Source organism: Mesoplodon bidens, assembly GCF_964165515.1.
Source record: "Mesoplodon bidens genome assembly, contig: HAP1_SCAFFOLD_39, whole genome shotgun sequence".
NCBI lineage: Eukaryota > Metazoa > Chordata > Mammalia > Artiodactyla > Ziphiidae > Mesoplodon > Mesoplodon bidens.
In genome coordinates, this window is record NW_027671923.1 from 716,237 (window position 1) to 743,288 (window position 27,052).

A 27,052-nucleotide genomic window follows, 5' to 3' on the forward strand; every position below is an offset into this window, starting at 1 on the left:
AGGCTGCCCAGGTCAGCTAATCCACAACCCTCAGGGAATCACATTGTTGAAAATGGACCTCGCTAAGGCAGAATAGAAGCCAAGGAAAATAAGGACACAATGCCATTTGCAGCACCGTAGAGGAGTCTAGAGGTAATCACGTGACTTGTAGTAAGTCAGAAAGTGAAAGACACATATCATATCATATCACTTATAGGTGTTACCTAAAAATGGATACCAGGGCAGATATTTCCACGGAGAAGGGCAATCACAGATTCATTAAACACACTTATGGTTCACCAAAGGAAAGGTGTGAGGATTGGTTTCATTACGATATCGGGGTTAACAGACATATACAAACACAGGTGACATATATAATCACCAAAGACCTACGGAATACCAAGAGAAGACTACTCAACATTCTGTCATAACGTCCCTGGGAAAAGGATCCCAGGAAGAACAGACATCTGTATATGTGTAAAAGAACCACATCTTCGACACCTACAATAAGCCAAACATTGTAATCAAACTTGCTGTAATAAAAAATAAAAATTTAAATTAAAAATACGAACAAGAAGTAGGGAGACAAACTTGAGGGGCTTTCTCCTGGCACATTCCATTCTAAATTCCAATCTAGAACACGACTTCCATTGAGGCTCTGCTGCCCTAGTAACCAGATTTGGTAAGGGAGAACTGCTGCCACCTTGTGGCCGTTTCACACAACAGCAGCTTTAATCCCAGCGCTAATGGTCAGTTGATATTCAAAATCATTGCAGGCCTGTAAATGACACCTGCCCTGAAAACAAATCCTGGGGTCACATATCGACCAAAAAATTCAAAGGACGTCCATATTTCAAAACGACCGTTTCAAAAGGCATATTTTATGCACCTTAGTGTTCTGCTTCTTTGTCTTTCTTTCTTTTTTGGTTAAAAAGACGGGAATGGAAAAAGGCATCCCTCAGACTGGGCGAAAATCGTTGCAAACGAATCAATGGACAAAGGTTTAATCTCCAATATATATAAACAGCTCATGCAGATTAATATTACAAAAACAAACAACCCAATACAAAAATGGGCAGAAGTTCTAAAGAGACGTTTCTTCAAAGAAGACTCAGAGATGGCCAAGACGCACATGAAAAGCTGCTCAAGAGCACGAATTATTAGAGAAATGCAAATCAAAACTACAATGAGGTATCACCTCACACCTGTTAGGATCGCCATCATCAGAAAATCTACAAACAACAAATTCTGGGGAGGGTTTGGACAAAAGGAGCCCTCTTCCACTACTGGTGGGAATGTAAATTGATACCGTCACTATGGAGAACACTATGGAGTTTCCTTTAAAAAACTAGAAATAGAATTACCATCTGATCCAGCAATCCCACTGCTGGGCATATACCCAGAGAAAACCATAAATCAAAAAGGCACATTCACCACAATGTTCATTGCAGCACTATTTAAAATAGCCAGGTAATGGAAGCAACCTAAATGCCCACAGACAGATGAATGGATAAAGATGGGGTACATATATAAAATGGAATATTACTCGGCCATAAAAAGGAATGAAACTGGGTCATTTGTAGAGACATCGATGGATCTAGAGACTGTCATACAGAATGAAGTAAGTCAGAAAGAGGAAATCAAATATTGTATATTAATGCATATATGTGGAACCTAAAAGATGGTACAGATGAACTGGTTTGCAGGGAAGAAATAGAGACACAGAGGTAGAGAACAAACGTATGGACACCAAGTGTGGGAAGCCATGGGGTGGTGGTGGTGGGATGAGTTGGGAGATTGGGATTGACCTGTATACATGTATATGCATAAAATACATAACTGATAATAACCTGCTGTATAAAAAAGTAAATAAAATTAAATTTCAAAATTTTGAAAAATAAAATTTAAAAATAAAACAGAAAAAAGTTCTTCCCTTCACACATGTATTTATAGGAATGAATTATTTCCATGCTTATATCTATAAATACATAAAAGAGGAATAAAATCTAACTTGAACCATAAACGAAAAAAAACCTGAACCCACCAGTTATACAGAGGAAAACCCTATCAGGGCACTTGCTCCAGCGGTAAACAATTCTGAAATTGGTCAGAGGTGTGGAATCATCTCCCATCCAGCTAGCACCCACCCCCCACGCATTGAGCGTCCTCATTGCAAAGCTGGGAGACCGTGCCGAGGCATCTCTGAATTAAGGTGAGCTGAGCCCCAGGCCAGCTGCTGCTAAACTGTTCCCACCCTTCCCAGGTAAAACACCTGAATATGTACAAGGGCTTGAAAGCCTAGAGGAAGGGCCGTGGAGCCACACTAGCGACAGCACGCAGGCCAACTTGGTGCCTGCAGGCCAGCCAGGGTGGTCCTGGCCCCGGGTACTCTTCCGGAAGCTTTCCATTGTCCTGCCTGTGATACCCCTCCTGTCCCGGCCCCCACTGCTTTTTTCCTTCCTCACCTCTGTCCGGAGAGAAATTCCAGCGGAAGGTATGGGTGACACATCCTCTTCTTTACAGGTGGCAGCCTGGCAACTCCTGCAGAAAGGCCAGCAGTGCCCCACTCACACCGGGCCACCAACAAAGCTGTGGCCCCTCATTCCCTCCCACCAGCTCAGCCCCGAGACTGCTGACGGGGCAGAGAATATGGAGTCAGGCACAGCTTCAGGGGCTATTGCTGCCTGGAGCGCTGTTTATATTGACCTCAACCAGGCACACCTGGGGAGGGCCGGCCGGCAGGGTACGGCTGCCCAGGTCAGCTAATCCACAACCCTCAGGGAATCACATTGTTGAAAATGGACCTCGCTAAGGCAGAATAGAAGCCAAGGAAAATAAGGACACAATGCCATTTGCAGCACCGTAGAGGAGTCTAGAGGTAATCACGTGACTTGTAGTAAGTCAGAAAGTGAAAGACACATATCATATCATATCACTTATAGGTGTTACCTAAAAATGGATACCAGGGCAGATATTTCCACGGAGAAGGGCAATCACAGATTCATTAAACACACTTATGGTTCACCAAAGGAAAGGTGTGAGGATTGGTTTCATTACGATATCGGGGTTAACAGACATATACAAACACAGGTGACATATATAATCACCAAAGACCTACGGAATACCAAGAGAAGACTACTCAACATTCTGTCATAACGTCCCTGGGAAAAGGATCCCAGGAAGAACAGACATCTGTATATGTGTAAAAGAACCACATCTTCGACACCTACAATAAGCCAAACATTGTAATCAAACTTGCTGTAATAAAAAATAAAAATTTAAATTAAAAATACGAACAAGAAGTAGGGAGACAAACTTGAGGGGCTTTCTCCTGGCACATTCCATTCTAAATTCCAATCTAGAACACGACTTCCATTGAGGCTCTGCTGCCCTAGTAACCAGATTTGGTAAGGGAGAACTGCTGCCACCTTGTGGCCGTTTCACACAACAGCAGCTTTAATCCCAGCGCTAATGGTCAGTTGATATTCAAAATCATTGCAGGCCTGTAAATGACACCTGCCCTGAAAACAAATCCTGGGGTCACATATCGACCAAAAAATTCAAAGGACGTCCATATTTCAAAACGACCGTTTCAAAAGGCATATTTTATGCACCTTAGTGTTCTGCTTCTTTGTCTTTCTTTCTTTTTTGGTTAAAAAGACGGGAATGGAAAAAGGCATCCCTCAGACTGGGCGAAAATCGTTGCAAACGAATCAATGGACAAAGGTTTAATCTCCAATATATATAAACAGCTCATGCAGCTTAATTTTAAAAAAACAAACAACCCAATACAAAAATGGGCAGAAGTTCTAAAGAGACGTTTCTTCAAAGAAGACACAGAGATGGCCAAGACGCACATGAAAAGCTGCTCAAGAGCACTAATTATTAGAGAAATGCAAATCAAAACTACAATGAGGTATCACCTCACACCTGTTAGGATCGCCATCATCATAAAATCTACAAAAAACAAATTCTGGGGAGGGTGTGGACAAAACGAGCCCTCTTCCACTATTGGTGGGAATGTAAATTGATACCGTCACTATGGAGAACAGTATGGAGGTTCCTTTAAAAAACTAGAAATAGAATTACCATCCGATCCAGCAATCCCACTTCTGGGCATATACCCAGAGAAAACCATAAATCAAAAAGGCACATTCACCACAATGTTCATTGCAGCACTATTTAAAATAGCCAGGTAATGGAAGCAACCTAAATGCCCACAGACAGATGAATGGATAAAGATGGGGTACATATATAAAATGGAATATTACTCGGCCATAAAAAAGAATGAAACTGGGTCATTTGTAGAGACATCGATGGATCTAGAGACTGTCATATAGAATGAAGTAAGTCAGAAAGAGGAAAACAAATATTGTATATTAATGCATATATGTGGAACCTAAAAGATGGTACAGATGAACTGGTTTGCAGGGAATAAATAGAGACACAGAGGTAGAGAACAAACGTATGGACACCAAGTGTGGGAAGCCATGGGGTGGTGGTGGTGGGATGAGTTGGGAGATTGGGATTGACCTGTATACATGTATAGGCATAAAATACATAACTGATAATAACCTGCTGTATAAAAAAGTAAATAAAATTTAATTTCAAAATTTTAAAAAATAAAATTTAAAAATAAAACAGAAAAAAGTTCTTCCCTTCACACACGTATTTATAGGAATGAATTATTTCCATGCTTATATCTATAAATACATAAAAGAGGAATAAAATCTAACTTGAACCATAAACGAAAAAATACCTGAACCCACCAGTTATACAGAGGAAAACCCTATCAGGGCACTTGCTCCAGCGGTAAACAATTCTGAAATTGGTCAGAGGTGTGGAATCATCTCCCATCCAGCTAGCACCCACCCCCCACGCATTGAGAGTCCTCAGTGCAAAGCTGGGAGACCATGCCGAGGCATCTCTGAATTAAGGTGAGCTGAGCCCCAGGCCAGCTGCTGCTGAACTGTTCCCACCCTTCCCAGGTAAAACACCTGAATATGTACAAGGGCTTGAAAGCCTAGAGCAAGGGCCGTGGAGCCACACTAGCGACAGCACGCAGGCCAACTTGGTGCCTGCAGGCCAGCCAGGGTGGTCCTGGCCCCGGGTACTCTTCCGGAAGCTTTCCATTGTCCTGCCTGTGATACCCCTCCTGTCCCGGCCCCCACTGCTTTTTTCCTTCCTCACCTCTGTCCGGAGAGAAATTCCAGTGGAAGGTATGGGTGACACATCCTCTTCTTTACAGGTGGCAGCCTGGCAACTCCTGCAGAAAGGCCAGCAGTGCCATACTCACACCGGGCCACCAACAAAGCTGTGGCCCCTCATTCCCTCCCACCAGCTCAGCCCCGAGACTGCTGACGGGGCAGAGAATATGGAGTCAGGCACAGCTTCAGGGGCTATTGCTGCCTGGAGCGCTGTTTATATTGACCTCAACCAGGCACACCTGGGGAGGGCCGGCCGGCAGGGTAAGGCTGCCCAGGTCAGCTAATCCACAACCCTCAGGGAATCACATTGTTGAAAATGGACCTCGCTAAGGCAGAATAGAAGCCAAGGAAAATAAGGACACAATGCCATTTGCAGCACCGTAGATGAGCCTAGAGGTAATCACGTGACTTGTAGTTAGTCAGAAAGTGAAAGACACATATCATATCATATCACTTATAGGTGTTACCTAAAAATGGATACCAGGGCAGATATTTCCACGGAGAAGGGCAATCACAGATTCATTAAACACACTTATGGTTCACCAAAGAAAAGGTGTGAGGATTGGTTTCATTACGATATCGGGGTTAACAGACATATACAAACACAGGTGACATATATAATCACCAAAGACCTACGGAATACCAAGAGAAGACTACTCAACATTCTGTCATAACGTCCCTGGGAAAAGGATCCCAGGAAGAACAGACATCTCTATATGCGTAAAAGAACCACATCTCCGACACCTACAATAAGCCAAACATTGTAATCAAACTTGCTGTAATAAAAAATAAAAATTTAAATTAAAAATATGAACAAGAAGTAGGGAGACAAACTTGAGGGGCTTTCTCCTGGCACATTCCATTCTAAATTCCAATCTACAACACGACTTCCATTGAGGCTCTGCTGCCCTAGTAACCAGATTTGGTAAGGGAGAACTGCTGCCACCTTGTGGCCGTTTCACACAACAGCAGCTTTAATCCCAGCGCTAATGGTCAGTTGATATTCAAAATCATTGCAGGCCTGTAAATGACACCTGCCCTGAAAACAAATCCTGGGGTCACATATCGACCAAAAAATTCAAAGGACGTCCATATTTCAAAACGACCGTTTCAAAAGGCATATTTTATGCACCTTAGTGTTCTGCTTCTTTGTCTTTCTTTCTTTTTTGGTTAAAAAGACGGGAATGGAAAAAGGCATCCCTCAGACTGGGCGAAAATCGTTGCAAACGAATCAATGGACAAAGGTTTAATCTCCAATATATATAAACAGCTCATGCAGCTTAATTTTAAAAAAACAAACAACCCAATACAAAAATGGGCAGAAGTTCTAAAGAGACGTTTCTTCAAAGAAGACACAGAGATGGCCAAGACGCACATGAAAAGCTGCTCAAGAGCACTAATTATTAGAGAAATGCAAATCAAAACTACAATGAGGTATCACCTCACACCTGTTAGGATCGCCATCATCATAAAATCTACAAAAAACAAATTCTGGGGAGGGTGTGGACAAAACGAGCCCTCTTCCACTATTGGTGGGAATGTAAATTGATACCGTCACTATGGAGAACAGTATGGAGGTTCCTTTAAAAAACTAGAAATAGAATTACCATCCGATCCAGCAATCCCACTTCTGGGCATATACCCAGAGAAAACCATAAATCAAAAAGGAATATTCACCACAATGTTCATTGCAGCACTATTTAAAATAGCCAGGTAATGGAAGCAACCTAAATGCCCACAGACAGATGAATGGATAAAGATGGGGTACATATATAAAATGGAATATTACTCGGCCATAAAAAAGAATGAAACTGGGTCATTTGTAGAGACATCGATGGATCTAGAGACTGTCATATAGAATGAAGTAAGTCAGAAAGAGGAAAACAAATATTGTATATTAATGCATATATGTGGAACCTAAAAAATGGTACAGATGAACTGGTTTGCAGGGAATAAATAGAGACACAGAGGTAGAGAACAAACGTATGGACACCAAGTGTGGGAAGCCATGGGGTGGTGGTGGTGGGATGAGTTGGGAGATTGGGATTGACCTGTATACATGTATAGGCATAAAATACATAACTGATAATAACCTGCTGTATAAAAAAGTAAATAAAATTAAATTTCAAAATTTAAAAAAATAAAATTTAAAAATAAAACAGAAAAAAGTTCTTCCCTTCACACACGTATTTATAGGAATGCATTATTTCCATGCTTATATCTATAAATACATAAAAGAGGAATAAAATCTAACTTGAACCATAAACGAAAAAAAACCTGAACCCACCAGTTATACAGAGGAAAACCCTATCATGGCACTTGCTCCAGCGGTAAACAATTCTGAAATTGGTCAGAGGTGTGGAATCATCTCCCATCCAGCTAGCACCCACCCCCCACGCAAGGAGCGTCCTCATTGCAAAGCTGGGAGACCGTGCCGAGAAATCTCTGAATAAAGGTGATCTGAGCCCCAGGCCAGCTGCTGCTGAACTGTTCCCACCCTTCCCAGGTAAAACACCTGAATATGTACAAGGGCTTGAAAGCCTAGAGGAAGGGCCGTGGAGCCACACTAGCGACAGCACGCAGGCCAACTTGGTGCCTGCAGGCCAGCCAGGGTGGTCCTGGCCCCGGGTACTCTTCCAGAAGCTTTCCATTGTCCTGCCTGTGATACCCCTCCTGTCCCGGCCCCCACTGCTTTTTTCCTTCCTCACCTCTGTCCGGAGAGAAATTCCAGCGGAAGGTATGGGTGACACATCCTCTTCTTTACAGGTGGCAGCCTGGCAACTCCTGCAGAAAGGCCAGCAGTGCCATACTCACACCGGGCCTCCAACAAAGCTGTGGCCCCTCATTCCCTCCCACCAGCTCAGCCCCGAGACTGCTGACGGGGCAGAGAATATGGAGTCAGGCACAGCTTCAGGGGCTATTGCTGCCTGGAGCGCTGTTTATATTGACCTCAACCAGGCACACCTGGGGAGGGCCGGCCGGCAGGGTAAGGCTGCCCAGGTCAGCTAATCCACAACCCTCAGGGAATCACATTGTTGAAAATGGACCTCGCTAAGGCAGAATAGAAGCCAACTAAAATAAGGACACAATGCCATTTGCAGCACCGTAGAATGAGTCTAGAGGTAATCACGTGACTTGTAGGAAGTCAGAAAGTGAAAGACACATATCATATCATATCACTTATAGGTGTTACCTAAAAATGGATACCAGGGCAGATATTTCCACGGAGAAGGGCAATCACAGATTCATTAAACAACTTATGGTTCACCAATGGAAAGGTGTGAGGATTGGTTTCATTACGATATCGGGGTTAACAGACATATACAAACACAGGTGACATATATAATCACCAAAGACCTACGGAATACCAAGAGAAGACTACTCAACATTCTGTCATAACGTCCCTGGGAAAAGGATCCCAGGAAGAACAGACATCTGTATATGTGTAAAAGAGCCACATCTTCGACACCTACAATAAGCCAAACATTGTAATCAAACTTGCTGTAATAAAAAATAAAAATTTAAATTAAAAATACGAACAAGAGGTAGGGAGACAAACTTGAGGGGCTTTCTCCTGGCACATTCCATTCTAAATTCCAATCTAGAACACGACTTCCATTGAGGCTCTGCTGCCCTAGTAACCAGATTTGGTAAGGGAGAACTGCTGCCACCTTGTGGCCGTTTCACACAACAGCAGCTTTAATCCCAGCGCTAATGGTCAGTAGATATTCAAAATCATTGCAGGCCTGTAAATGACATCTGCCCTGAAAACAAATCCTGGGGTCACATATCGACCAAAAAATTCAAAGGACGTCCATATTTAAAAACGACCATTTCAAAAGGCATATTTTATGCACATTAGTGTTCTGCTTCTTTGTCTTTCTTTCTTTTTTGGTTAAAAAGACGGGAATGGAAATAGGCATCCCTCAGACTGGGCGAAAATCGTTGCAAACGAATCAATGGACAAATATTTAGTCTCCAATATATATAAACAGCTCATGCAGCTTAATATTAAAAAAAACAAACAACCCAATACAAAAATGGGCAGAAGTTCTAAAGAGACGTTTCTTCAAAGAAGACACAGAGATGGCCAAGACACACATGAAAAGCTGCTCAAAAGCACTAATTATTAGAGAAATGCAAATCAAAACTACAATGAGGTATCACCTCACACCTGTTAGGATCGGCATCATCAGAAAATCTACAAACAACAAATTCTGGGGAGGGTGTGGACAAAAGGAGCCCTCTTCCACTATTGGTGGGAATGTAAATTGATACAGTCACTATGGAGAACACTATGGAGTTTCCTTTAAAAAAGTAGAAATAGAATTACCATCTGATCCAGCAATCCCACTTCTGGGCATATACCCAGAGAAAACCATAAATCAAAAAGGCACATTCACCTCAATGTTCATTGCAGCACTATTTAAAATAGCCAGGTAATGGAAGCAACCTAAATGCCCACAGACAGATGAATGGATAAAGATGGGGTACATATATAAAATGGAATATTACTCGGCCATAAAAAGGAATGAAACTGGGTCATTTGTAGAGACATCGATGGATCTAGAGACTGTCATATATAATGAAGTAAGTCAGAAAGAGGAAATCAAATATTGTATATTAATGCATATATGTGGAACCTAAAAGATGGTACAGATGAACTGGTTTGCAGGGAAGAAATAGAGACACAGAGGTAGAGAACAATCGTATGGACACCAAGTGTGGGAAGCCATGGGGTGGTGGTGGTGGGATGAGTTGGGAGATTGGGATTGACCTGTATACATGTATATGCATAAAATATATAACTGATAATAACCTGCTGTATAAAAAAGTAAATAAAATTAAATTCCATATTTTAAAAAATAAAATTTAAAAATAAAACAGAAAAAAGTTCTTCCCTTCACACACATGTATTTATAGGAATGAATTATTTCCATGCTTATATCTATAAATACATAAAAGAGGAATAAAATCTAACTTGAACCATAAACGAAACAAACCCTGAACCCACCAGTTATACAGAGGAAACCCCTATCAGGGCACTTGCTCCAGCACTAAACAATTCTGAAATTGGTCAGAGGTGTGGAATCATCTCCCATCCAGCTAGCACCCACCCCCCACGCAAGGAGCGTCCTCATTGCAAAGCTGGGAGACCTTGCCGAGGCATCTCTGAATAAACGTGAGCTGAGCCCCAGGCCTGCTGCTGCTGAACTGTTCCCACCCTTCCCAGGTAAAACACCTGAATATATACAAGGGCTTGAAAGCCTAGAGGAAGGGCCGTGGAGCCACACTAGCGACAGCACGCAGGCCAACTTGGTGCCTGCAGGCCAGCCAGGGTGGTCCTGGCCCCGGGTACTCTTCCGGAAGCTTTCCATTGTCCTGCCTGTGATACCCCTCCTCTCCCGGCCCCCACTGCTTTTTTCCTTCCTCACCTCTGTCCAGAGAGAAATTCCAGCGGAAGGTATGGGGGACACATCCTCTTCTTTACAGGTGGCAGCCTGGCAACTCCTGCAGAAAGGCCAGCAGTGCCCCCCTCACACCGTGCCACCAACAAAGCTGTGGCACCTCATTCCCTCCCACCAGCTCAGCCCCGAGACTGCTGACGGGGCAGAGAATATGGAGTCAGGCACAGCTTCAGGGGCTATTGCTGCCTGGAGCGCTGTTTATATTGACCTCAACCAGGCACACCTGGGGAGGGCCGGCTGGCAGGGTAAGGCTGCCCAGGTCAGCTAATCCACAACCCTCAGGGAATCACATTGTTGCAAATCGACCTCGCTAAGGCAGAATAGAAGCCAAGGAAAATAAGGACACAATGCCATTTGCAGCACCGTAGATGAGTCTAGAGGTAATCACGTGACTTGTAGTAAGTCAGAAAGTGAAAGACACATATCATATCATATCACTTATAGTTGTTACCTAAAAATGGATACCAGGGCAGATATTTCCACGGAGAAGGGCAATCACAGATTCATTAAACACACTTATGGTTCACCAATGGAAAGGTGTGAGGATTGGTTTCATTACGATATCGGGGTTAACAGACATATACAAACACAGGTGACATATATAATCACCAAAGACCTACGGAATACCAAGAGAAGACTACTCAACATTCTGTCATAACGACCCTGGGAAAAGGATCCCAGGAAGAACAGACATCTGTATATGTGTAAAAGAACCACATCTTCGACACCTACAATAAGCCAAACATTGTAATCAAACTTGCTGTAATAAAAAATAAAAATTTAAATTAAAACTACGAACAAGAAGTAGGGAGACAAACTTGAGGGGCTTTCTCCTGGCACATTCCATTCTAAATTCCAATCTAGAACACGACTTCCATTGAGGCTCTGCTGCCCTAGTAACCAGATTTGGTAAGGGAGAACTGCTGCCAACTTGTGGCCGTTTCACACAACAGCAGCTTTAATCCCAGCACTAATGGTCAGTTGATATTCAAAATCATTGCAGGCCTGTAAATGACACCTGCCCTGAAAACAAATCCTGGGGTCACGTATCGACCAAAAAATTCAAAGGACGTCCATATTTCAAAACGACCATTTCAAAAGGCATATTTTATGCACATTAGTGTTCTGCTTCTTTGTCTTTCTTTCTTTTTTGGTTAAAAAGACGGGAATGGAAAAAGGCATCCCTCAGACTGGGCGAAAATCGTTGCAAACGAATCAATGGACAAAGGTTTAATCTCCAATATATATAAACAGCTCACGCAGCTTAATATTAAAAAAACAAACAACCCAATACAAAAATGGGCAGAAGTTCTAAAGAGACGTTTCTTCAAAGAAGACACAGAGATGGCCAAGACGCACATGAAAAGCTGCTCAAGAGCACTAATTATTAGAGAAATGCAAATCAAAACTACAATGAGGTATCACCTCACACCTGTTAGGATCGCCATCATCAGAAAATCTACAAACAACAAATTCTGGGGAGGGTGTGGACAAAAGGAGCCCTCTTCCACTATTGGTGGGAATGTAAATTGATACCGTCACTATGGAGAACAGTATGGAGTTTCCTTTAAAAAACTAGAAATAGAATTACCATCCGATCCAGCAATCCCACTTCTGGGCATATACCCAGAGAAAACCATAAATCAAAAAGGCACATTCACCACAATGTTCATTGCAGCACTATTTAAAATAGCCAGGTAATGGAAGCAACCTAAATGCCCACTGACAGATGAATGGATAAAATTGGGGTACATATATAAAATGAAATATTACTCGGCCATAAAAAGGAATGAAACTGGGTCATTTGTAGAGACATCGATGGATCTAGAGACTGTCATATAGAATGAAGTAAGTCAGAAAGAGGAAAACAAATATTGTATATTAATGCATATATGTGGAACCTAAAAGATGGTACAGATGAACTGGTTTGCAGGGAAGAAATAGTGACACAGTGGTAGAGAACAAACGTATGGACACCAAGTTTGGGAAGCAAAGGGGTGGTGGTGGTGGGATGAGTTGGGAGATTGGGATTGACCTGTATACATGTATATGCATAAAATACATAACTGATAATAACCTGCTGTATAAAAAAGTAAATAAAATTAAATTTCAAAATTTTGAATAATAAAATTTAAAAATAAAACAGAAAAAAGTTCTTCCCTTCACACACATGTATTTACAGGAATGAATTATTTCCATGCTTATATCTATAAATACATAAAGGAGGAATAAAATCTAACTTGAACCATAAACGAAAAAAAACCTGAACCCACCAGTTATACAGAGGAAAACCCTATCAGGGCACTTGCTCCAGCGGTAAACAATTCTGAAATTGGTCAGAGTTGTGGAATCATCTCCCATCCAGCAAGCACCCACCCCCCACGCAAGGAGTGTCCTCATTGCAAAGCTGGGAGACCGTGCCGAGAAATCTCTGAATAAAGGTGAGCTGAGCCCCAGGCCAGGTGCTGCTGAACTTTTCCCACCCTTCCCAGGTAAAACACCTGAATATGTACAAGGGCTTGAAAGCCTAGAGGAACGGCCGTGGAGCCACACTAGCGGCAGCACGCAGGCCAACTTGGTGCCTGCAGGCCAGCCAGGGTGGTCGAGGCCCGGGTACTCTTTCGGAAGCTTTCCATTGTCCTGCCTGTGATACCCCTCCTGTCCCGGCCCCCACTGCTTTTTTCCTTCCTCACCTCTGTCCGGAGAGAAATTCCAGCGGAAGGTATGGGTGACACATCCTCTTCTTTACAGGTGGCAGCCTGGCAAATCCTGCAGAAAGGCCAGCAGTGCCCCACTCACACCGGGCCGCCAAAAAAGCTGTGGCCCCTCATTCCCTCCCACCAGCTCAGCCCCGAAACTGCTGACGGGGCAGAGAATATGGAGTCAGGCACAGCTTCAGGGGCTATTGCTGCCTGGAGCGCTGTTTATATTGAGCTCAACCAGGCACACCTGGGGAGGGCCGGCCGGCAGGGTAAGGCTGCCCAGGTCAGCTAATCCACAACCCTCAGGGAATCACATTGTTGAAAATGGACCTCGCTAAGGCAGAATAGAAGCCAACTAAAATAAGGACACAATGCCATTTGCAGCACCGTAGAATGAGTCTAGAGGTAATCACGTGACTTGTAGGAAGTCAGAAAGTGAAAGACACATATCATATCATATCACTTATAGGTGTTACCTAAAAATGGATACCAGGGCAGATATTTCCACGGAGAAGGGCAATCACAGATTCATTAAACAACTTATGGTTCACCAATGGAAAGGTGTGAGGATTGGTTTCATTACGATATCGGGGTTAACAGACATATACAAACACAGGTGACATATATAATCACCAAAGACCTACGGAATACCAAGAGAAGACTACTCAACATTCTGTCATAACGTCCCTGGGAAAAGGATCCCAGGAAGAACAGACATCTGTATATGTGTAAAAGAGCCACATCTTCGACACCTACAATAAGCCAAACATTGTAATCAAACTTGCTGTAATAAAAAATAAAAATTTAAATTAAAAATACGAACAAGAGGTAGGGAGACAAACTTGAGGGGCTTTCTCCTGGCACATTCCATTCTAAATTCCAATCTAGAACACGACTTCCATTGAGGCTCTGCTGCCCTAGTAACCAGATTTGGTAAGGGAGAACTGCTGCCACCTTGTGGCCGTTTCACACAACAGCAGCTTTAATCCCAGCGCTAATGGTCAGTAGATATTCAAAATCATTGCAGGCCTGTAAATGACATCTGCCCTGAAAACAAATCCTGGGGTCACATATCGACCAAAAAATTCAAAGGACGTCCATATTTAAAAACGACCATTTCAAAAGGCATATTTTATGCACATTAGTGTTCTGCTTCTTTGTCTTTCTTTCTTTTTTGGTTAAAAAGACGGGAATGGAAATAGGCATCCCTCAGACTGGGCGAAAATCGTTGCAAACGAATCAATGGACAAATATTTAGTCTCCAATATATATAAACAGCTCATGCAGCTTAATATTAAAAAAAACAAACAACCCAATACAAAAATGGGCAGAAGTTCTAAAGAGACGTTTCTTCAAAGAAGACACAGAGATGGCCAAGACACACATGAAAAGCTGCTCAAAAGCACTAATTATTAGAGAAATGCAAATCAAAACTACAATGAGGTATCACCTCACACCTGTTAGGATCGGCATCATCAGAAAATCTACAAACAACAAATTCTGGGGAGGGTGTGGACAAAAGGAGCCCTCTTCCACTATTGGTGGGAATGTAAATTGATACAGTCACTATGGAGAACACTATGGAGTTTCCTTTAAAAAAGTAGAAATAGAATTACCATCTGATCCAGCAATCCCACTTCTGGGCATATACCCAGAGAAAACCATAAATCAAAAAGGCACATTCACCTCAATGTTCATTGCAGCACTATTTAAAATAGCCAGGTAATGGAAGCAACCTAAATGCCCACAGACAGATGAATGGATAAAGATGGGGTACATATATAAAATGGAATATTACTCGGCCATAAAAAGGAATGAAACTGGGTCATTTGTAGAGACATCGATGGATCTAGAGACTGTCATATATAATGAAGTAAGTCAGAAAGAGGAAATCAAATATTGTATATTAATGCATATATGTGGAACCTAAAAGATGGTACAGATGAACTGGTTTGCAGGGAAGAAATAGAGACACAGAGGTAGAGAACAATCGTATGGACACCAAGTGTGGGAAGCCATGGGGTGGTGGTGGTGGGATGAGTTGGGAGATTGGGATTGACCTGTATACATGTATATGCATAAAATATATAACTGATAATAACCTGCTGTATAAAAAAGTAAATAAAATTAAATTCCATATTTTAAAAAATAAAATTTAAAAATAAAACAGAAAAAAGTTCTTCCCTTCACACACATGTATTTATAGGAATGAATTATTTCCATGCTTATATCTATAAATACATAAAAGAGGAATAAAATCTAACTTGAACCATAAACGAAACAAACCCTGAACCCACCAGTTATACAGAGGAAACCCCTATCAGGGCACTTGCTCCAGCACTAAACAATTCTGAAATTGGTCAGAGGTGTGGAATCATCTCCCATCCAGCTAGCACCCACCCCCCACGCAAGGAGCGTCCTCATTGCAAAGCTGGGAGACCTTGCCGAGGCATCTCTGAATAAACGTGAGCTGAGCCCCAGGCCTGCTGCTGCTGAACTGTTCCCACCCTTCCCAGGTAAAACACCTGAATATATACAAGGGCTTGAAAGCCTAGAGGAAGGGCCGTGGAGCCACACTAGCGACAGCACGCAGGCCAACTTGGTGCCTGCAGGCCAGCCAGGGTGGTCCTGGCCCCGGGTACTCTTCCGGAAGCTTTCCATTGTCCTGCCTGTGATACCCCTCCTCTCCCGGCCCCCACTGCTTTTTTCCTTCCTCACCTCTGTCCAGAGAGAAATTCCAGCGGAAGGTATGGGGGACACATCCTCTTCTTTACAGGTGGCAGCCTGGCAACTCCTGCAGAAAGGCCAGCAGTGCCCCCCTCACACCGTGCCACCAACAAAGCTGTGGCACCTCATTCCCTCCCACCAGCTCAGCCCCGAGACTGCTGACGGGGCAGAGAATATGGAGTCAGGCACAGCTTCAGGGGCTATTGCTGCCTGGAGCGCTGTTTATATTGACCTCAACCAGGCACACCTGGGGAGGGCCGGCTGGCAGGGTAAGGCTGCCCAGGTCAGCTAATCCACAACCCTCAGGGAATCACATTGTTGCAAATCGACCTCGCTAAGGCAGAATAGAAGCCAAGGAAAATAAGGACACAATGCCATTTGCAGCACCGTAGATGAGTCTAGAGGTAATCACGTGACTTGTAGTAAGTCAGAAAGTGAAAGACACATATCATATCATATCACTTATAGTTGTTACCTAAAAATGGATACCAGGGCAGATATTTCCACGGAGAAGGGCAATCACAGATTCATTAAACACACTTATGGTTCACCAATGGAAAGGTGTGAGGATTGGTTTCATTACGATATCGGGGTTAACAGACATATACAAACACAGGTGACATATATAATCACCAAAGACCTACGGAATACCAAGAGAAGACTACTCAACATTCTGTCATAACGACCCTGGGAAAAGGATCCCAGGAAGAACAGACATCTGTATATGTGTAAAAGAACCACATCTTCGACACCTACAATAAGCCAAACATTGTAATCAAACTTGCTGTAATAAAAAATAAAAATTTAAATTAAAACTACGAACAAGAAGTAGGGAGACAAACTTGAGGGGCTTTCTCCTGGCACATTCCATTCTAAATTCCAATCTAGAACACGACTTCCATTGAGGCTCTGCTGCCCTAGTAACCAGATTTGGTAAGGGAGAACTGCTGCCAACTTGTGGCCGTTTCACACAACAGCAGCTTTAATCCCAGCACTAATGGTCAGTTGATATTCAAAATCATTGCAGGCCTGTAAATGACACCTGCCCTGAAAACAAATCCTTGGGTCACGTATCGACCAAAAAATTCAAAGGACGTCCATATTTCAAAACGACCATTTCAAAAGGCATATTTTATGCACATTAGTGTTCTGCTTCTTTGTCTTTCTTTCTTTTTTGGTTAAAAAGACGGGAATGGAAAAAGGCATCCCTCAGACTGGGCGAAAATCGTTGCAAACGAATCAATGGACAAAGGTTTAATCTCCAATATATATAAACAGCTCACGCAGCTTAATATTAAAAAAACAAACAACCCAATACAAAAATGGGCAGAAGTTCTAAAGAGACGTTTCTTCAAAGAAGACACAGAGATGGCCAAGACGCACATGAAAAGCTGCTCAAGAGCACTAATTATTAGAGAAATGCAAATCAAAACTACAATGAGGTATCACCTCACACCTGTTAGGATCGCCATCATCAGAAAATCTACAAACAACAAATTCTGGGGAGGGTGTGGACAAAAGGAGCCCTCTTCCACTATTGGTGGGAATGTAAATTGATACCGTCACTATGGAGAACAGTATGGAGTTTCCTTTAAAAAACTAGAAATAGAATTACCATCCGATCCAGCAATCCCACTTCTGGGCATATACCCAGAGAAAACCATAAATCAAAAAGGCACATTCACCACAATGTTCATTGCAGCACTATTTAAAATAGCCAGGTAATGGAAGCAACCTAAATGCCCACTGACAGATGAATGGATAAAATTGGGGTACATATATAAAATGAAATATTACTCGGCCATAAAAAGGAATGAAACTGGGTCATTTGTAGAGACATCGATGGATCTAGAGACTGTCATATAGAATGAAGTAAGTCAGAAAGAGGAAAACAAATATTGTATATTAATGCATATATGTGGAACCTAAAAGATGGTACAGATGAACTGGTTTGCAGGGAAGAAATAGTGACACAGTGGTAGAGAACAAACGTATGGACACCAAGTTTGGGAAGCCAAGGGGTGGTGGTGGTGGGATGAGTTGGGAGATTGGGATTGACCTGTATACATGTATATGCATAAAATACATAACTGATAATAACCTGCTGTATAAAAAAGTAAATAAAATTAAATTTCAAAATTTTGAAAAATAAAATTTAAAAATAAAACAGAAAAAAGTTCTTCCCTTCACACACATGTATTTACAGGAATGAATTATTTCCATGCTTATATCTATAAATACATAAAGGAGGAATAAAATCTAACTTGAACCATAAACGAAAAAAAACCTGAACCCACCAGTTATACAGAGGAAAACCCTATCAGGGCACTTGCTCCAGCGGTAAACAATTCTGAAATTGGTCAGAGGTGTGGAATCATCTCCCATCCAGCAAGCACCCACCCCCCACGCAAGGAGTGTCCTCATTGCAAAGCTGGGAGACCGTGCCGAGAAATCTCTGAATAAAGGTGAGCTGAGCCCCAGGCCAGGTGCTGCTGAACTTTTCCCACCCTTCCCAGGTAAAACACCTGAATATGTACAAGGGCTTGAAAGCCTAGAGGAACGGCCGTGGAGCCACACTAGCGGCAGCACGCAGGCCAACTTGGTGCCTGCAGGCCAGCCAGGGTGGTCGAGGCCCGGGTACTCTTTCGGAAGCTTTCCATTGTCCTGCCTGTGATACCCCTCCTGTCCCGGCCCCCACTGCTTTTTTCCTTCCTCACCTCTGTCCGGAGAGAAATTCCAGCGGAAGGTATGGGTGACACATCCTCTTCTTTACAGGTGGCAGCCTGGCAAATCCTGCAGAAAGGCCAGCAGTGCCCCACTCACACCGGGCCGCCAAAAAAGCTGTGGCCCCTCATTCCCTCCCACCAGCTCAGCCCCGAGACTGCTGACGGGGCAGAGAATATGGAGTCAGGCACAGCTTCAGGGGCTATTGCTGCCTGGAGCGCTGTTTATATTGACCTCAACCAGGCACACCTGGGGAGGGCCGGCCGGCAGGGTAAGGCTGCCCAGGTCAGCTAATCCACAACCCTCAGGGAATCACATTGTTGAAAATGGACCTCGCTAAGGCAGAATAGAAGCCAAGGAAAATAAGGACACAATGCCATTTGCAGCACCGTAGATGAGTCTAGACGTAATCACGTGACTTAGTAAGTCAGAAAGGGAAAGACACATATCATATCATATCACTTATAGGTGTTACCTAAAAATGGATACCAGGGCAGATATTTCCACGGAGAAGGGCAATCACAGATTCATTAAACAAACTTATGGTTCACCAATGGAAAGGTGTGAGGATTGGTTTCATTACGATATCGGGGTTAACAGACATATACAAATAGACATATACAAACACAGGTGACATATATAATCACCAAAGACCTACGGAATACCAAGAGAAGACTACACAACATTCTGTCATAACGTCCCTGGGAAAAGGATCCCAGGAAGAACAGACATCTGTATATGTGTAAAAGAAACACATTTTCGACACCTACAATAAGCCAAACATTGTAATCAAACTTGCTGTAATAAAAAATAAAAATTTAAATTAAAAATAGGAACAAGGGGCTTCCCTGGTGGCGCAGTGGTTGAGAGTCCGCCTGCCGATGCAGGGGACACGGGTTCGTGCCCCGGTCCGGGGAGATCCCACATGCCACAGAGCGGCTGGGCCCGCGAGCCATGGCCGCTGAGCCTGCGTGTCCGGAGCCTGTGCTCCGCAACGGGAGAGGCCACAGCATTGAGAGGCCCGTGTACGGCAAAAAAAAAAAAAAAAAAAAAAAAAAAAATAGGAACAAGAAGTAGGGACACAAACTTGAGGGGCTTTCTCCTGGCACATTCCATTCTAAATTCCAATCTAGAGCACGAATTCCACTAAGGCTCTGTTGCCCTAGTAACCAGATTTGGTAAGGGAGAACAGCTGCCACCTTGTGGCCGTTTCACACAACAGCAGCTTTAATCCCAGCACTAATGGTCAGTTGATATTCAAAATCATTGCAGGCCTGTAAATGACACCTGCCCTGAAAACAAATCCTGGGTTCACATATCGACCAAAAAATTCAAAGGACGTCCATATTTCAATACGACCATTTCAAAAGGCATATTTTATGCACATTAGTGTTCTGCTTCTTTGTCTTTCTTTCTTTTTTGGTTAAAAAGACGGGAATGGAAAAAGGCATCCCTCAGACTGGGCGAAAATCGTTGCAAACGAATCAATGGACAAAGGTTTAATCTCCAATATATATAAACAGCTCATGCAGCTTAATATTAAAAAAACAAACAACCAAATACAAAAATGGGCAGAAGTTCTAAAGAGACGTTTCTTCAAAGAAGACACAGAGATGGCCAACACGCACATGAAAAGCTGCTCAAGAGCACTAATTATTAGAGAAATGCAAATCAAAACTACAAAGAGGTATCACCTCACAACTGTTAGAATCGGCAGCATCTGAAAATCTACAAACAACAAATTCTGGGGAGGGTGTGGAGAAAAGGAGCCCTCTTCTACTATTTGTGGGAATGTAAATTGATACAGTCACTATGGAGAACACTATGGAGTTTCCCTTAAAAAAGTAGAAATAGAATTACCATCTGATCCAGCAATCCCCCTTCTGGGCATATACCCAGAGAAAACCATAAATCAAAAAGGCACATTCACCACAATGTTCATTGCAGCACTATTTAAAATAGCCAGGTAATGGAAGCAACCTAAATGCCCACAGACAGATGAATGGATAAAGATGGGGTACATATATAAAATGGAATATTACTCGGCCATAAAAAGGAATGAAACTGGGTCATTTGTAGAGACATCGATGGATCTAGAGACTGTCATATAGACTGAAGTAAGTCAGAAAGAGGAAATCAAATATTGTATATTAATGCATATATGTGGAACCTAAAAGATGGTACAGATGAACTGGTTTGCAGGGAAGAAATAGAGACACAGAGGTAGAGAACAAACGTATGGACACCAAGTGTGGGAAGCCATGGGGTGGTGGTGGTGGGATGAGTTGGGAGATTGGGATTGACCTGTATACATGTATATGCATAAAATATATAACTGATAATAACCTGTTGTATAAAAAAGTAAATAAAATTAAATTTCAAAATTCTGAAAAATAAAATTTAAAAATAAAACAAAAAAAAGTTCTTCCCTTCACACACATGTATTTATAGGAATGAATTATTTCCATGCTTATATCTATAAATACATAAAAGAGGAATAAAATCTAACTTGAACCATAAACGAAAAAAAACCTGAATCCACCTGTTATACAGAGGAAAACCCTATCAGGGCACTTGCTCCAGCGGTAAACAATTCTGAAATTGGTCAGAGGTGTGGAATCATCTCCCATCCAGGTACCACGCACCCCCTATGCAAGGAGCGTCCTCATTGCAAAGCTGGGAGACCGTGCCGAGAAATCTCTGAATAAAGGTGAGCTGAGCCCCAGGCCAGCTGCTGCTGAACTGTTCCCACCCTTCCCAGGTAAAACACCTGAATATGTACAAGGGATTGAAAGCCTAGAGGAAGGGCCGTGGAGCCACACTAGCGACAGCACGCAGGCCAACTTGGTGCCTGCAGGCCAGCCAGGGTGGTCCTGGCCCCGGGTACTCTTCCAGAAGCTTTCCATTGTCCTGCCTGTGATACCCCTCCTGTCCCGGCCCCCACTGCTTTTTTCCTTCCTCACCTCTGTCCGGAGAGAAATTCCAGCGGAAGGTATGGGTGACACATCCTCTTCTTTACAGGTGGCAGCCTGGCAACTCCTGCAGAAAGGCCAGCAGTGCCATACTCACACCGGGCCTCCAACAAAGCTGTGGCCCCTCATTCCCTCCCACAAGCTCAGCCCCAAGACTGCTGACGGGGCAGAGAATATGGAGTCAGGCACAGCTTCAGGGGCTATTGCTGCCTGGAGCGCTGTTTATATTGACCTCAACCAGGCACACCTGGGGAGGGCCGGCCGGCAGGGTAAGGCTGCCCAGGTCAGCTAATCCACAACCCTCAGGGAATCACATTGTTGAAAATGGACCTCGCTAAGGCAGAATAGAAGCCAACTAAAATAAGGACACAATGCCATTTGCAGCACCGTAGAATGAGTCTAGAGGTAATCACGTGACTTGTAGGAAGTCAGAAAGTGAAAGACACATATCATATCATATCACTTATAGGTGTTACCTAAAAATGGATACCAGGGCAGATATTTCCACGGAGAAGGGCAATCACAGATTCATTAAACAACTTATGGTTCACCAATGGAAAGGTGTGAGGATTGGTTTCATTACGATATCGGGGTTAACAGACATATACAAACACAGGTGACATATATAATCACCAAAGACCTACGGAATACCAAGAGAAGACTACTCAACATTCTGTCATAACTTCCCTGGGAAAAGGATCCCAGGAAGAACAGACATCTGTATATGTGTAAAAGAACCACATCTTCGACACCTACAATAAGCCAAACATTGTAATCAAACTTGCTGTAATAAAAAATAAAAATTTAAATTAAAAATACGAACAAGAGGTAGGGAGACAAACTTGAGGGGCTTTCTCCTGGCACATTCCATTCTAAATTCCAATCTAGAACACGACTTCCATTGAGGCTCTGCTGCCCTAGTAACCAGATTTGGTAAGGGAGAACTGCTGCCACCTTGTGGCCGTTTCACACAACAGCAGCTTTAATCCCAGCGCTAATGGTCAGTAGATATTCAAAATCATTGCAGGCCTGTAAATGACATCTGCCCTGAAAACAAATCCTGGGGTCACATATCGACCAAAAAATTCAAAGGACGTCCATATTTAAAAACGACCGTTTCAAAAGGCATATTTTATGCACATTAGTGTTCTGCTTCTTTGTCTTTCTTTCTTTTTTGGTTAAAAAGACGGGAATGGAAAAAGGCATCCCTCAGACTGGGCGAAAATCGTTGCAAACGAATCAATGGACAAATATTTAGTCTCCAATATATATAAACAGCTCATGCAGCTTAATATTAAAAAAAACAAACAACCCAATACAAAAATGGGCAGAAGTTCTAAAGAGACGTTTCTTCAAAGAAGACACAGAGATGGCCAAGACACACATGAAAAGCTGCTCAAAAGCACTAATTATTAGAGAAATGCAAATCAAAACTACAATGAGGTATCACCTCACACCTGTTAGGATCGGCATCATCAGAAAATCTACAAACAACAAATTCTGGGGAGGGTGTGGACAAAAGGAGCCCTCTTCCACTATTGGTGGGAATGTAAATTGATACAGTCACTATGGAGAACACTATGGAGTTTCCTTTAAAAAAGTAGAAATAGAATTACCATCTGATCCAGCAATCCCACTTCTGGGCATATACCCAGAGAAAACCATAAATCAAAAAGGCACATTCACCTCAATGTTCATTGCAGCACTATTTAAAATAGCCAGGTAATGGAAGCAACCTAAATGCCCACAGACAGATGAATGGATAAAGATGGGGTACATATATAAAATGGAATATTACTCGGCCATAAAAAGGAATGAAACTGGGTCATTTGTAGAGACATCGATGGATCTAGAGACTGTCATATATAATGAAGTAAGTCAGAAAGAGGAAATCAAATATTGTATATTAATGCATATATGTGGAACCTAAAAGATGGTACAGATGAACTGGTTTGCAGGGAAGAAATAGAGACACAGAGGTAGAGAACAATCGTATGGACACCAAGTGTGGGAAGCCATGGGGTGGTGGTGGTGGGATGAGTTGGGAGATTGGGATTGACCTGTATACATGTATATGCATAAAATATATAACTGATAATAACCTGCTGTATAAAAAAGTAAATAAAATTAAATTCCATATTTTAAAAAATAAAATTTAAAAATAAAACAGAAAAATGTTCTTCCCTTCACACACATGTATTTATAGGAATGAATTATTTCCATGCTTATATCTATAAATACATAAAAGAGGAATAAAATCTAACTTGAACCATAAACGAAACAAACCCTGAACCCACCAGTTATACAGAGGAAACCCCTATCAGGGCACTTGCTCCAGCACTAAACAATTCTGAAATTGGTCAGAGGTGTGGAATCATCTCCCATCCAGCTAGCACCCACCCCCCACGCAAGGAGCGTCCTCATTGCAAAGCTGGGAGACCTTGCCGAGGCATCTCTGAATAAACGTGAGCTGAGCCCCAGGCCTGCTGCTGCTGAACTGTTCCCACCCTTCCCAGGTAAAACACCTGAATATGTACAAGGGCTTGAAAGCCTAGAGGAACGGCCGTGGAGCCACACTAGCGGCAGCACGCAGGCCAACTTGGTGCCTGCAGGCCAGCCAGGGTGGTCGAGGCCCGGGTACTCTTTCGGAAGCTTTCCATTGTCCTGCCTGTGATACCCCTCCTGTCCCGGCCCCCACTGCTTTTTTCCTTCCTCACCTCTGTCCGGAGAGAAATTCCAGCGGAAGGTATGGGTGACACATCCTCTTCTTTACAGGTGGCAGCCTGGCAAATCCTGCAGAAAGGCCAGCAGTGCCCCACTCACACCGGGCCGCCAAAAAAGCTGTGGCCCCTCATTCCCTCCCACCAGCTCAGCCCCGAGACTGCTGACGGGGCAGAGAATATGGAGTCAGGCACAGCTTCAGGGGCTATTGCTGCCTGGAGCGCTGTTTATATTGACCTCAACCAGGCACACCTGGGGAGGGCCGGCCGGCAGGGTAAGGCTGCCCAGGTCAGCTAATCCACAACCCTCAGGGAATCACATTGTTGAAAATGGACCTCGCTAAGGCAGAATAGAAGCCAAGGAAAATAAGGACACAATGCCATTTGCAGCACCGTAGATGAGTCTAGACGTAATCACGTGACTTAGTAAGTCAGAAAGGGAAAGACACATATCATATCATATCACTTATAGGTGTTACCTAAAAATGGATACCAGGGCAGATATTTCCACGGAGAAGGGCAATCACAGATTCATTAAACAAACTTATGGTTCACCAATGGAAAGGTGTGAGGATTGGTTTCATTACGATATCGGGGTTAACAGACATATACAAATAGACATATACAAACACAGGTGACATATATAATCACCAAAGACCTACGGAATACCAAGAGAAGACTACACAACATTCTGTCATAACGTCCCTGGGAAAAGGATCCCAGGAAGAACAGACATCTGTATATGTGTAAAAGAAACACATTTTCGACACCTACAATAAGCCAAACATTGTAATCAAACTTGCTGTAATAAAAAATAAAAATTTAAATTAAAAATAGGAACAAGGGGCTTCCCTGGTGGCGCAGTGGTTGAGAGTCCGCCTGCCGATGCAGGGGACACGGGTTCGTGCCCCGGTCCGGGGAGATCCCACATGCCACAGAGCGGCTGGGCCCGCGAGCCATGGCCGCTGAGCCTGCGTGTCCGGAGCCTGTGCTCCGCAACGGGAGAGGCCACAGCATTGAGAGGCCCGTGTACGGCAAAAAAAAAAAAAAAAAAAAAAAAAAAATAGGAACAAGAAGTAGGGACACAAACTTGAGGGGCTTTCTCCTGGCACATTCCATTCTAAATTCCAATCTAGAGCACGAATTCCACTAAGGCTCTGTTGCCCTAGTAACCAGATTTGGTAAGGGAGAACAGCTGCCACCTTGTGGCCGTTTCACACAACAGCAGCTTTAATCCCAGCACTAATGGTCAGTTGATATTCAAAATCATTGCAGGCCTGTAAATGACACCTGCCCTGAAAACAAATCCTGGGTTCACATATCGACCAAAAAATTCAAAGGACGTCCATATTTCAATACGACCATTTCAAAAGGCATATTTTATGCACATTAGTGTTCTGCTTCTTTGTCTTTCTTTCTTTTTTGGTTAAAAAGACGGGAATGGAAAAAGGCATCCCTCAGACTGGGCGAAAATCGTTGCAAACGAATCAATGGACAAAGGTTTAATCTCCAATATATATAAACAGCTCATGCAGCTTAATATTAAAAAAACAAACAACCAAATACAAAAATGGGCAGAAGTTCTAAAGAGACGTTTCTTCAAAGAAGACACAGAGATGGCCAAGACGCACATGAAAAGCTGCTCAAGAGCACTAATTATTAGAGAAATGCAAATCAAAACTACAATGAGGTATCACCTCACAACTGTTAGAATCGGCAGCATCTGAAAATCTACAAACAACAAATTCTGGGGAGGGTGTGGAGAAAAGGAGCCCTCTTCTACTATTTGTGGGAATGTAAATTGATACAGTCACTATGGAGAACACTATGGAGTTTCCCTTAAAAAAGTAGAAATAGAATTACCATCTGATCCAGCAATCCCCCTTCTGGGCATATACCCAGAGAAAACCACAAATCAAAAAGGCACATTCACCACAATGTTCATTGCAGCACTATTTAAAATAGCCAGGTAATGGAAGCAACCTAAATGCCCACAGACAGATGAATGGATAAAGATGGGGTACATATATAAAATGGAATATTACTCGGCCATAAAAAGGAATGAAACTGGGTCATTTGTAGAGACATCGATGGATCTAGAGACTGTCATATAGACTGAAGTAAGTCAGAAAGAGGAAATCAAATATTGTATATTAATGCATATATGTGGAACCTAAAAGATGGTACAGATGAACTGGTTTGCAGGGAAGAAATAGAGACACAGAGGTAGAGAACAAACGTATGGACACCAAGTGTGGGAAGCCATGGGGTGGTGGTGGTGGGATGAGTTGGGAGATTGGGATTGACCTGTATACATGTATATGCATAAAATATATAACTGATAATAACCTGTAGTATAAAAAAGTAAATAAAATTAAATTTCAAAATTCTGAAAAATAAAATTTAAAAATAAAACAAAAAAAAGTTCTTCCCTTCACACACATGTATTTATAGGAATGAATTATTTCCATGCTTATATCTATAAATACATAAAAGAGGAATAAAATCTAACTTGAACCATAAACGAAAAAAAACCTGAATCCACCTGTTATA